The sequence below is a fragment of the Microplitis mediator genome, chromosome 7 (genome assembly GCF_029852145.1).
Source record: "Microplitis mediator isolate UGA2020A chromosome 7, iyMicMedi2.1, whole genome shotgun sequence".
In the NCBI taxonomy this organism is placed as follows: domain Eukaryota; kingdom Metazoa; phylum Arthropoda; class Insecta; order Hymenoptera; family Braconidae; genus Microplitis; species Microplitis mediator.
The window spans coordinates 4,603,888-4,615,965 of NC_079975.1; the positions used below are offsets into that span (position 1 = coordinate 4,603,888).

Sequence of the window (12,078 nt, forward strand, 5' to 3'; positions counted from 1 at the left end):
AAATATGAGTTTCAGTTAAAAATGCAAAAAATTTCGTATTTTCAAATTTATCAAATCAATAATTTTTCCTAGAAATGAATTACAAAAAATTAAAAATATGCATGTGTAGAAAATTAAAAAAGCTAGAGGTGCAATTTTTTCAAATATTTTTTTTTTGTAATTTATCGTTTCTAAAAAAAATCCAAAACTTATTATGATACTGAAGTTAGCAGACAGTTGACAATTTTCGGATTTTTTTTTGAACAATTAAATTAAAAAAAAAAAAAACTAAAAATATGCATGTGTAGAAAATTAAAAAAACTCGAGGTGCAATTTTTTCAAATATTTTTTTTTTGTAATTTATTGTTTCTAAAAAAAATTCCAAAATTTATTATGATCCTGAAGTTAGCAAACAGTTGACAATTTTCTGATTTTTTTTTCATCAATTAAATTAAAAAAAAAAAAACTAAAAATATGCACATGTAGAAAATTTAATAAACTATAGGTGCAATTTTTTTAAAAATAATTTATTGTTTAAAAAAAAAACAAAAAATTATTGGAGGCCTGCTAACTTCGGTATCAGTTTCTAGAAAATAATAATTTAAAGCTTTACAAATATTATGAGATAAAAATTTATCTGCGAGTTATTCATGATATGCACTAATAATTTTGAAAATTTGGTGGATCAAAAAATCAATAATTGATTTTTCATAAAATGACCTACGTAAATTTAATAGTATAAATAATTAATTATTGAAAAAAAAAATGTAACTAATAGATTCAGTTAATTGCCATAATAAATAAGGTATTGATTTAAAGCCTTGGATATTCGCTTTTATGATTATCCTCGTAATTATTCATCACAATCAAGAGTTGATTAATAATTAGTATCATTTATAATTAAAGTTCCTTTAAAAGTTTTTCTCATAAAAAAAGTAATTGTATAAAAAATAGTTCAACAAAAAGAGTACAATGTAAATAGTTACATAGATTTTAATCAGAAATACTTAAAACGAGGCGATAAAAAATTTACAAGATTTTTTATTGGACAATTAAGAGCAATCATGTGTCCGGGAATTTCGAGATAACTGTTGACATAAATTAAACTCAGCATCGTTTTGTTGCTGTTTGTTTCTAGTAGAATTGACTGTAATAACTAACGCAAACATAATATGTGGTCGGCGCTTTGTCTACCGGCTTTAGTATAATAATTACCCCGTACTTTCATATAATTACATCCAGGACAGCCATTGGCTTTCAACCCAAATATAACACTAATCCAAAAGCATTAACAGAACAATATTTAATTTAATTAATAAGTACACTCAAAAATTTGCCAAGTTAACGCGGCTCAAATTCGGTGTGAATGCGAACCGCGGACTGTTTATTTATTTAATCCCTTCAGAGTGAAATTCACTCCAAAGGGGTTTATTTTAAATTAAAACTCCGAATCGGAGTGAATGTGGAATAAAATAAAATTCAAATTCCTATTCCCTATTTACTCCTTGTGCGAAGGGATTTTTTAAAAAAACTCCTGAACTTCGAGTGACGGAGTGAATTCAGATTTAAATAAAATCCCGATTTTTTTTCTAAAAATATTAAATATTAATGACAATGAAGTTAGCAGGCATTTAAAAATTTTTGGATTTTTTTTACCAAAAAAATAAATATTGACAAAAATATTTTGAAAAATTGCACGTATAGTTTATGAAATTTCCAACGTGTGCATTTTTTTAGAAATATTTTTTTTTTATTATTTATCTGTTAAAAAAAAATTTTGTTAATTTCAAATGTTTGCTAACTTTACTATCATTAAATATTATTTTTGCTCAGTCAGAATTTAATAAGGATTTTAAAAAATACTATAAAAATTTAAACTGACAAAATAAATGAGAGTTATGTCAAAAAATTACTACTATCAAACAGATTATTTAAAAAAAAATACCGTGCAAAATTAAGGTGTCCGAGTGGGAAATTATTCGTAATAACAAACAGTCTGAGAGTTTTGTGTTATAATGGAACGTGATTGTTCAGAAAGGCGAGGCAAGGCCGTATTCTGTCATTGGATAATTGGACTCTAGGTACTTGTTCTCTTGCTATCTGTATTCATACCTAGTTTTATCATCTCTCTCGCTTCTTCTCTCTCTATCAGTATTTTTTTATATTTTTTTATTCCACTGTCCACTGCTGAGCCCCTTTGCTTTGGTTGCTGGCACCGGGTACGGGATTATAAGCAGTTGTGGCAGTGTGTAGTAGGCCCACTGATGCAACTCGAGCTTCATGGAATAATGGGCTCGTGATTTCACTACTATATACTAACACTCACAATCAGTACAGCACATTACTGTACTTGCATATCCCTACATTGCTCAGGGTGCGACCAACAACAATACGTTTAATTCCAATACCTTCATTGCTATCTCTCACTCCTGTTTTATACTACACTATATCATATACACTTAACACTTCTCATATATGTCATATATTATTCTATATATGTGTATGTGTGTACTTAATACTCTATGCCATACGTAGTATCTATTTCATGATTGATATTGTGGTTACCAAGTTTGGATTTGATAATTACAATCAATCCTTGTCCTCATTTTCGTAGCCCTCATAAATTAAAAAATATATATATATATATATAATTTTTTTATCCTTACAATGTATTCGGTGGATTTACATGACTAAGTCTTACAACAATTTTTATACTTTTTCTTACGTAAAAACATTTTCTAATTAAAGTTTCACAAAAAATTTTAAATAAGATAATTAATTAAATGATTTTACTTTAGTCTTTAAAAAAAAAATTGTAATCAGATTATTTGCTTTGATTATTTATTCAGATAAAGAGTAAATGAGATAATATTTTAAGTTCAGGGTTTTTAATTAAAACTGAAATTTTTTTATTATTCACTTGAAAACGTACATGAGAAAAATCAAAATAAAATTTCCAGTCTTCAAATTTATTCAAAGATCCTTTGCTATTATGTTCAATTAAATTATTATGACACCCAAGTTAGCTGATGTCTAATAATTTTTTCTTTTATTTTTCAAACGATAAATTATAAAAAAAAAAATATTTGAAAAAATTGCAACTGTAGTTTTTTTAATTTTCTACAGGTGCATATTTTTTATTTTTTTGTAATAGATTTGGTGGAAAAAAAATCCGAAAATTTTCAATTGTCTGTTAACTTTAGGAACATGAATTCCTCTATATTTGAAAAATATCAAAAGCTTGTTGAAGAAAAATTTAATAAATCTCTTTACACTTTTCTTTAATAAAAAAAAAAAATCTCTCGATTTTCCGGAAGTTCACTAATAATTGAAAATTCAATTTTTAGAAATAAAATAATTTACTGGTCATAAAAAAATACTTTGTCATAACAAAAGTTAAATTTGTACATAATTCAAAAGCTATTGACCCTTGAACTGAAAAAAACTGTTTCAATTTATTTCTTAATTGCTCATTTCATTGGTTTCGTAATTCGTGAAAAATCATTTTAATAACTGTGACCAGTTATTTAACTTCGAATAAAGAATATTATTTTTTTTGTTACGACTCGCATGATCTAACAGTGAAACTATAGCCTTGTCGCAACTATTGCATTGCAACATTTATAAAAAACATTAAATCTAAAGATAAATTTCACAAATTTCAACATTTATTTTAATTTAGTTCTAAAAATAACTTTATTTACATTTTTAAAAATAATACAAGGTGTTCAATTGCTAATATTATAAGCCAGAAAATTAACGTTCGTACACAGTATAAATATCACTTTCTTCACTTAAAACTTTCTCTTTTCCCTAGTATAGTACTGCATTAAATTAAAGTACTCACGAACCATGATACGTTATAACTTACAGCTATCATAAAAATAATAATAGTGTGACTCTTATTAAAACGTCAAACGTTTCAAATATATATAATATATAAATCAAAAAAATAATGAATTTAAACATATGTTAAATGATGAATTTATACTACAAATTTATGATCGATATTACTTAATAATTTTAAATCAAGTTGTTATACTTTGGATTTAAAGTATAAAAGCCTGATTATCCAATAGAAGGTAAGACATATATATATGTATATATATACATATACGAATTTTCTTATCTTATCAATGGTAGCTTGTAGTTACTATTAAATGTGTACTCTAGTAGTTAAATTTTACGTCGCATGAGTAATAAAATTTTTCTTACTGATTGTCAAAGCTAATTTCAATAATTTTCATTAACAACAATAATAAAAATACATAAATATTTATTTTATATAATTAGTATTTATGAAATAAAATTGAAGACTGCAGAGTAAAGATTGGGAGTGAATTCGAAGTAATTACGGATTTTAATTCAATCCGTCACTCGGAGTTCCGGAGTTTGAAAAAAATCACTCCGCACACAGAGTAAATAGAAACTTTGTTTTATCAGAGAAGTGACTTCGAAATAATCTGGATCTCATTTAAATCCGCATTCACTCCGATTCGAAGTTTCAATAATAAAAATATCTTTTTTTAGGAATTATACTGAAGTTAGCCGACGTCTAATAATTTTTGGATTTTTTTTAAAACGATAAATTATAAAAAAAAAAAAATATTAAAAAAATTTCACTTGTAGTTTTTTTAATTTTCTACAAGTGCATATTTTTATTTTTCTTTTGTTTTTAAATTAAAGTTGAAAAAAAAAATCCAAAAGTTGTTAATTGTCTGTTAACTTCAGTAACATTTTTATGATCCTGTAGTTGGCAGACAATTAAAAATTTTTGAATTTTTTTTTCTACTAATTAATTACAAAAAATCTAAAAATATGCACATGCAGAAAATTAAAACATCTACACGGAGAAAAAAAAACAGTAATTTTTCCTATGTTGGCATAGTAACTATTCCTATGTGCACATAGGAATTTTTCCGATGTAAACATAGGGAAATTCCCGGTAGAAATACAGGAAAAAACACTATGTTACATAGGAACTTTTTCTATAATACGTAGGAAAAGTTCCTATGTTAACATAGGAAACATTCCTACGTGAGCATAGAAATTATTCCTATGTTACCACAGTAATTTTTCCTTTGTAGCATAGGAATTTTTCCTATGTTGCATAGTAAATTTCCCTATGCTACATAGTAAATTTTTCCTATGTTACATAGAAACTTTTCCTATAATACGAAGGAAAAGTTCCTATGTTAACATAGTAAAAGTTACTATGTCAACATAGGAAACATTTCTACGTGAGCATAGAAATTATTCCTATGTTACCACAGTAATCTTTCCTTTGTAGCATAGGAATTTTTCTTATGTTGCATAGTAAACTTTCCTATGCTACATAGTAAATTTTCCTATGCTGCATGGTACATTTTCCTAAGTTCACATAGGGAAATTTACTATGTCATCATCAGAATAATTCCTATCCAACATAGCAATTATTCCTATGTTTGCATAGTAAAAATTCCTATGTGCACATAGGAATAGTTACTATGTCATCATAGGAAAAATTACTATGTCATCGTAGGAAAAATTACTGTTTTTTTTTCTCCGCGTATAAGCGCAATTATTTAGAATGCTTTTTTTTTTTATAATTTATCGTTTTTTCAGAATTTAAAAATTAGTAGACGTCGGCAAAATTCAATATCATTCATTTTTTAGGAGTGAATTTCACTCCTTGGGCATTTAATAAATAAAAAGTTATCCACTTCGCATTCTCTTCAGATTCACTCGGCTAATTTTTCAGTGTAACGAACTTTTGCTTTTTAAAAAAATATATTCTTTAACTATTTAATAATTACGAGAAATAAAATTTTTTTATTGCGTTATATACAGTAGACATATATATTATCATTGTTATTAAGAATTATGTAGACGTAAAAGTTTGCAAAAGACATTGAATAGTGAGCATTTTCTCACAGTGGGAAGAAGAAGCATTTTAAAATAAAATTCACTTTTTCTTTCTTTACAATATTTACATTCTATTGTGTCGAGTATTCACAACTAATGACTAATGAATAATGTTTTTAAGCTTTATACATTAGTACTCTTCTGTTAAGAGTCTAGACTTTATCAATTATATACACCTACATATATATGTATATATCTTATCTCTTATTTTATATTAATTGTTGTCTTTGTGTTCATATTACCTTTTGTATACACATTTTTATTCATATATGCGTATATTAACATATAAACACCAGCGGAAATGCCAGTGTGTTAAAATACACGAATCAATTAAGTACACACTGAGTTACTAAGTGTTGAGATAAAAAATCGTGTGACTTTAGACAAGGCAATTATTATTATTAATTTATTTAAGCGCGATTTCTAATTATCGCTAATTATTTTTTATCTTGAATAATTAAAATTAATTTATAAATGTGCGAACAGTTTGAACTCAGTGTTATTTTATTGGGTCTAGTATTAATCGGGGAGAGGATAGAAAAAATTGCGAATTTACTTTAATCGAGAAAAATTATTCTGCTGGATAAAAAACGCGTTTTTTGAGTGATTGCGATTTGGATTGCGGGTGAACATTAAATTACACTGGATTATTTTAGTGCATAATTCATATTTTATGGTACATGAAAATAAATCTAGAGTTACTAGAATAGAATATAAAGGAGTAGAGGGAATTTTACTGTAACAGCTAAAATTTTACGAAGCAAGTAAAATACACAAACTTTAAATTATATTATTTAGAACTGGAATGTTTTACGCGACGTTAAAACTTTGAAATTTATAGTGGAATTCAAATTATTTTTTGAAATATTTTTTAATAGGTATTAAATTTAACTGTAACGCATCTGAAAATTTATGAAAATAAATAAATAAATTTTCTTTTAGTAGTTTCGCGAAATTTTCAACCCATTAATTCTCTTTAAATTATTTATTAATTTGAATAATTTAAAGGATAAAAAGTTCGGGAATTTTTTTATTATGTACAGAGATCAAAAGAAATTTTACATGTTAATTAACTCCAACTTTAAAAAAAAAAGAAAAAATAAAAATGCATAGAAAAGCTCGCGCTTATTTTCACGAAAATTTTCTTATTATTTCAGAGATTCAATTTATTCTTTAATAGCCTATTTGACTCCACGCTTTAGTAAAAAAAATATAGCAGGTTCATATTTTAAATTTGAAAAATTCATAAATGAGATGTTGATATATTTTTATACACAAGTATACTTTATTATGATTTTATGAAACATTAATGGTTTCATTGCATATTTTTTTACTATCAAAATATTGAATTATTTATTAATTAAAAAAAAATTTATCAGAATTACAGTTTTGTATTTTATTTCGATTGTTAAATTTTTAAATTTGAATGTTATCATTAAATTCCTTTTCACAAAAATGTTATGAGTGAATGTAGCAGACATCAGACAATTCATAAATTTTAAATAAATAAATTAATTTAATTAAATTTAGAAAAAATGCGTGTATTAATTTTTCATTAATCTAGATACGCATTTCTTAAATTTTATTCGATATACATTTTATTCATTCACTCAAAAATTTAAAAAATTCTCACTTGTCAGTTACATTTCCACTCATAAAAAGTATATATATAAATATATCGGGAGTATAAATCACAGAAATAATTTTTTATATTAATATTAAAATTTTTTTATCACAGATAAAGTGAAAAAAAAAAATTTCCACAATCAAGTTGACAATGATCTATTACCGCACAACATAATTAGTAATTAGTAGTACTTAGGTTTTTAATTGTTTGATGTATATCTAAATGCAACTAATTATCAAATCTTTAATGTGATTGTAATTGTTTGTAAAAAAAAATAATCATCAAATTCCAAGTTAGAATTTTATATATAATTTATTGCTCTCGATTCGGACCGATGTTAATTAAAAAAAATATATAAAATATTTATTCTATTACCAGTAATTAAAATTTGCTAATTGAAAAAGTATTAAATTGTTTCTTTGTGACCTTTTTTTAATTAAAATTGAATTTTTGTTACTAATAAAATAAAAAAAAAAAAATAAAATATAGAATTATCTTGAGTGAAGTCCATCGCGTTTAATTATAAAGTACATTGACAACTTGTTACTTTAAATAAATTAAAATAACAAATGCTAAATTCATTTATAAGATAAAATAAAAATTCTCCTAGTTGTTCGAATTGATTACGTTTTACGATGTAGTAATTTATTTTATCCTGAAATGAAAGCGTTTCCGGATAAAAGCGTCAGACTTTAAAACAAGAGGGAAATGAAATTTCAATTGTCACGATTTTTATTATTTTTTTTTTTTTGTTTATTATTATTATTATTATTTTTTTTTATCTCTTCTTTTTTAAGGAAAAAAACCACATCTTTATTTATATACATATATATAGAAAAAAAAAATTATCTAACACAATATATAAGGATGAGAAGGTGAACATAATCCTCTCTATTTTCCTCCAGTCTCTTGACCTGACATTTACACGAATTATTGCATCACAGCTTAATACATCTCATGACTTTTCTTTTATACTTCAATATAAAATATAATAATAATATATATAAAGATCTGATTTATTTATTATATAACGTGACATTATAACTTGAAAAATATTACTTACAACAGTAATAATAATAATAGTGAAAAAATGTAAGATAATACAATATATAGTATAAATTTGATAAAGAAAAAATAACAATAAGATGAGAAAACAAGAATACGCGACTCAAAAATGCGGAATACGCGGTATTCAAAATAAGTTGGATTATAATCACTGGTCTCACAAAATTTCCGCATGTTTTTTCATGACGACGTACAATGTTAATAGTTAGTATGAGGTTTATACATCGTTTATTTATTTTGCATAATTTTATAGGATATACTCTAATATTTAACGATTTTTTTTACTTCAAAATTTGCAAACTAATTTATTTTATTTTTTTTTTATATTGAAACGACTTACAGATATTTATTATACAGTAATATAAAAAGGATTATCTGTTAATAATTTTTTTTATTCAATATTTATTCATATTATAGAAGAAAAGAGAACGAAATATGGTACTGTAGACAAATTGGAGGACTCAACAATTTGAAAATTTTAATTTATGAAGTTTGTAGTTATTTTTTCGCGATTTGATAAATCCGAAGATTTATTTCTGTAAAAATTTTATTTTTCGACGATTTTCCACTCGAATTGTATAAAAATCAGTATATTTGTTAAATTTTGTTACACTTATGAAAAGGAATATTAATTTTTTTAATTATTGAGGATATCGTATACTGTAAAAATTCGGGAGTAAATGCGAGGTGAGTAAGAAGTTTTCTTCTTCTAATCCGTATTTTCAGAAGTTTTATTTTTCAGTCCTATTGCCTATAGATTTTCTGTAGAATTTTTTAGACGACGGATTTTCTTGATAGTAAAGACTGGGGTGCACTCAGAAATGACAGAAATGCCAATAGCGAATCCTGATTATCTATGGAATCATTTTATAACTCAAAATTCCGGAGTTTTGAAAAAAATACGGGGTAAATAGGGAGTTTTTTACAGAAAGGTGATGCGGATTTTATTTTAATCTGCATCTACTCCGATCCGCAAAACTCCTTTCCAGAGTGAATTCGACTTCCAGAAGATTAAATAAATAAATTATTATCTGCTTCACATTCACTCCGGATATAATCCGCGTTCACTCCTCGAATTTTTTAGTTTATTTGCTCGGAAATAAAAAATTTAATGTCTCGCGTGATCTTGACAATTCGACAGTAAAACCCAACCTCTGTTTCGCGTTCGAGTACTGCAGAAAAAAAAATATTTACTACTATTTGAGAAATTTGCTTATTTTTAAAAAATATAAGTAAGTAGTAGAAGACGTCGTTCGTTCAGAATAAAAAGTAAATTTTTTCTTATCCTCTCTTAGCTCAGTCCTATCCTGCGATTATTTTATAATTAAAACTGTTAATATATGCGGGAGATTAGAATAAATTAGATCCTTAAGCGAGGGAAAAAAATTCCTCTAATTTTAGTTAATCCAATTTCTTAATTTATCGTTATATAAATATACTTCTGGTCGTGCTAAATTTAATTAATGAAAGTTTGAAACTAACTAACAGTAACGAACCAAAACGGATTAAAAAATTAAAGTAGATCGATACTTTATCGCCAAATGAAAATTGTACTCCCGAAAATTAACAGTAATTCGTAATTTAAAAATTTTACCGCCATAAAACTAAAATCTTTTAGTTCATTTGTACATTATATTAATAGAATATATTTTTGAAACATATATTCATATATTTTACTCCATGAAAGCCATAACAATTGAATATTTTAAAGATGATCTTGTCCCCAAAAGTTTCCTCGATGCTAAAAATAAATAAATATCACAAAAATCTCTGAAAAGTAAATTTCATACATTCATATTTATATTATACCCCTCTTGGTTTTCTTAGATAATATTTGATCGAGTGGTTTGTCTATTTTCGTCCCTAATGTGGACGTTATTTTATCAGAAGAGAATAGAACCCTGGGCAAATACACCCTAGAAATTTTCCGTAATCTTGTGAGATAGCATCAAAAGACATTACTCATAAAAGTATATCATTTTTTGAATAAAAATATCATTTTTTAATTTCCATACATACATACAGTCATTTATTTAAATATCGATTAAAAATATATGAAATTTTTGCCAAATCACAACTTTTGTCGTCACTGCAGTGAAAAAATTTCATACTTTTTTTGCCAACTCAGCAACTGACATATAAAAATTCAAAACTTTTCAGATCTCTATGTTAATATTTTCTACATATCTTGAGAACATGAAAAAAAATTTACGTTGAGGAAATAAATTTTCCAAGGTAACTTATTTTGCCTCGAGTATCTCGTTTGGCCGCGATCCCCTTAAACGAATAGTAAAAAAAATCTAAATAATTTTTTAAAAAATGACTTCAAGGCAAGTTTCCCTATTCTTAGTATATATAAAGAAAAATTACATAAATATATATATATGTACCAAATAAATAAAATGAATTTTTAAATTGATCGCCTACATGAAAAATTATAAATGAATGACTCAGTATAAGTATATACATATAAATTATTATAATATATATCTATAGTATAATTCGAACAACAAATTCAGCCATGATAAATTTTTAATTCAAGGACAAAAAAAATATTTCCTCAATAAATAATATAAAAATAAATGCAATAAAATAAATCCGCGCTTATGTTGAATTCAAAAATTCATTAAAAAAAAAAAAAAAATGGCTTTCAATATCGTAATTGAAATTAAATCCCATTGTGTAGGTTATTTTCTAAAAATTAAGTATCACGTTTGTGACATATGTTTAAAAAGCAAAACAAGAGAAAACGTTTACGTAGCATCAAGTTACGTACCACTCATTACTTACGTACATCATATATGTAATGGTCAAGACACGTCGGGTTGAGTATTACTGATATGTCTAGTCGTATTGTATTATATGTAATAAAAATTTCACGCGTCGTCTGTTTTGTTGTTTAATTTTTATGATACTGAAGTTACCAGAGGTCTCATAATTTTTTGATTTTTCTAAAAACGATAAATTATTGAAACAAAAATATGAAAAAAAATCCACCGAGAGTTTTTTCAATTTTCTACATGTGCATATTTTTAGTTTTTTTTTTTTTTGTAAAAAAAATGAAAAAATTTTGATTGCCTGGTAACTTTCGGATCATGAATTTTTCTGATCCGAAAGTTACCAGACAATAAACAATTTTAGGATTTTTTTTTCAACAAACAAATTACAAAAAAAAAAAACTAAAAAAATGCACATGTAGAGAATTAAAAAAGCTATAAGTGCAATTTTTTGAATAATTTTTTTTTTATAATTTATCATTTTTAGAAAAATCCAAAAGTTCTGAGGTATCGGCAAACTTCAGTATCGTGAATTTTTACCTCAAAATTATTTTTTATTGAGTACTTATACATTGTATTGTAATAAAATACATGCGGTTACGACTCTCCATTATTGTGATAATTGAGTATTTTATAATTTATTAAAATTATATTTTATGATGATACATTATGAATATTTATGCCGATCTAATATTGAACGGTCTGCTGCTCTTCCTCTTCTTGTAC

General features: G+C 25.2%; 1 protein-coding gene across 2 annotated transcripts in view; it reads right to left on the minus strand.

Moving 5' to 3' along the window:
- The window catches only part of LOC130672326 (receptor-type tyrosine-protein phosphatase zeta), a 30,445-nt gene that overhangs the window by 15,018 nt on the left and 3,349 nt on the right, over positions 1–12,078 (minus strand). Inside the window, exon 1 of one of the 2 annotated variants that reach the window (XM_057476851.1) lies at positions 2,092–2,281. The exons of the other annotated variant lie outside the window; for it this stretch is intronic. The gene's annotated coding sequence lies outside the window, so the exon portion shown is untranslated. Of the gene's footprint in view, positions 1–2,091; positions 2,282–12,078 lie in introns of those variants that run through there. 2 annotated transcript variants of the gene reach the window in all.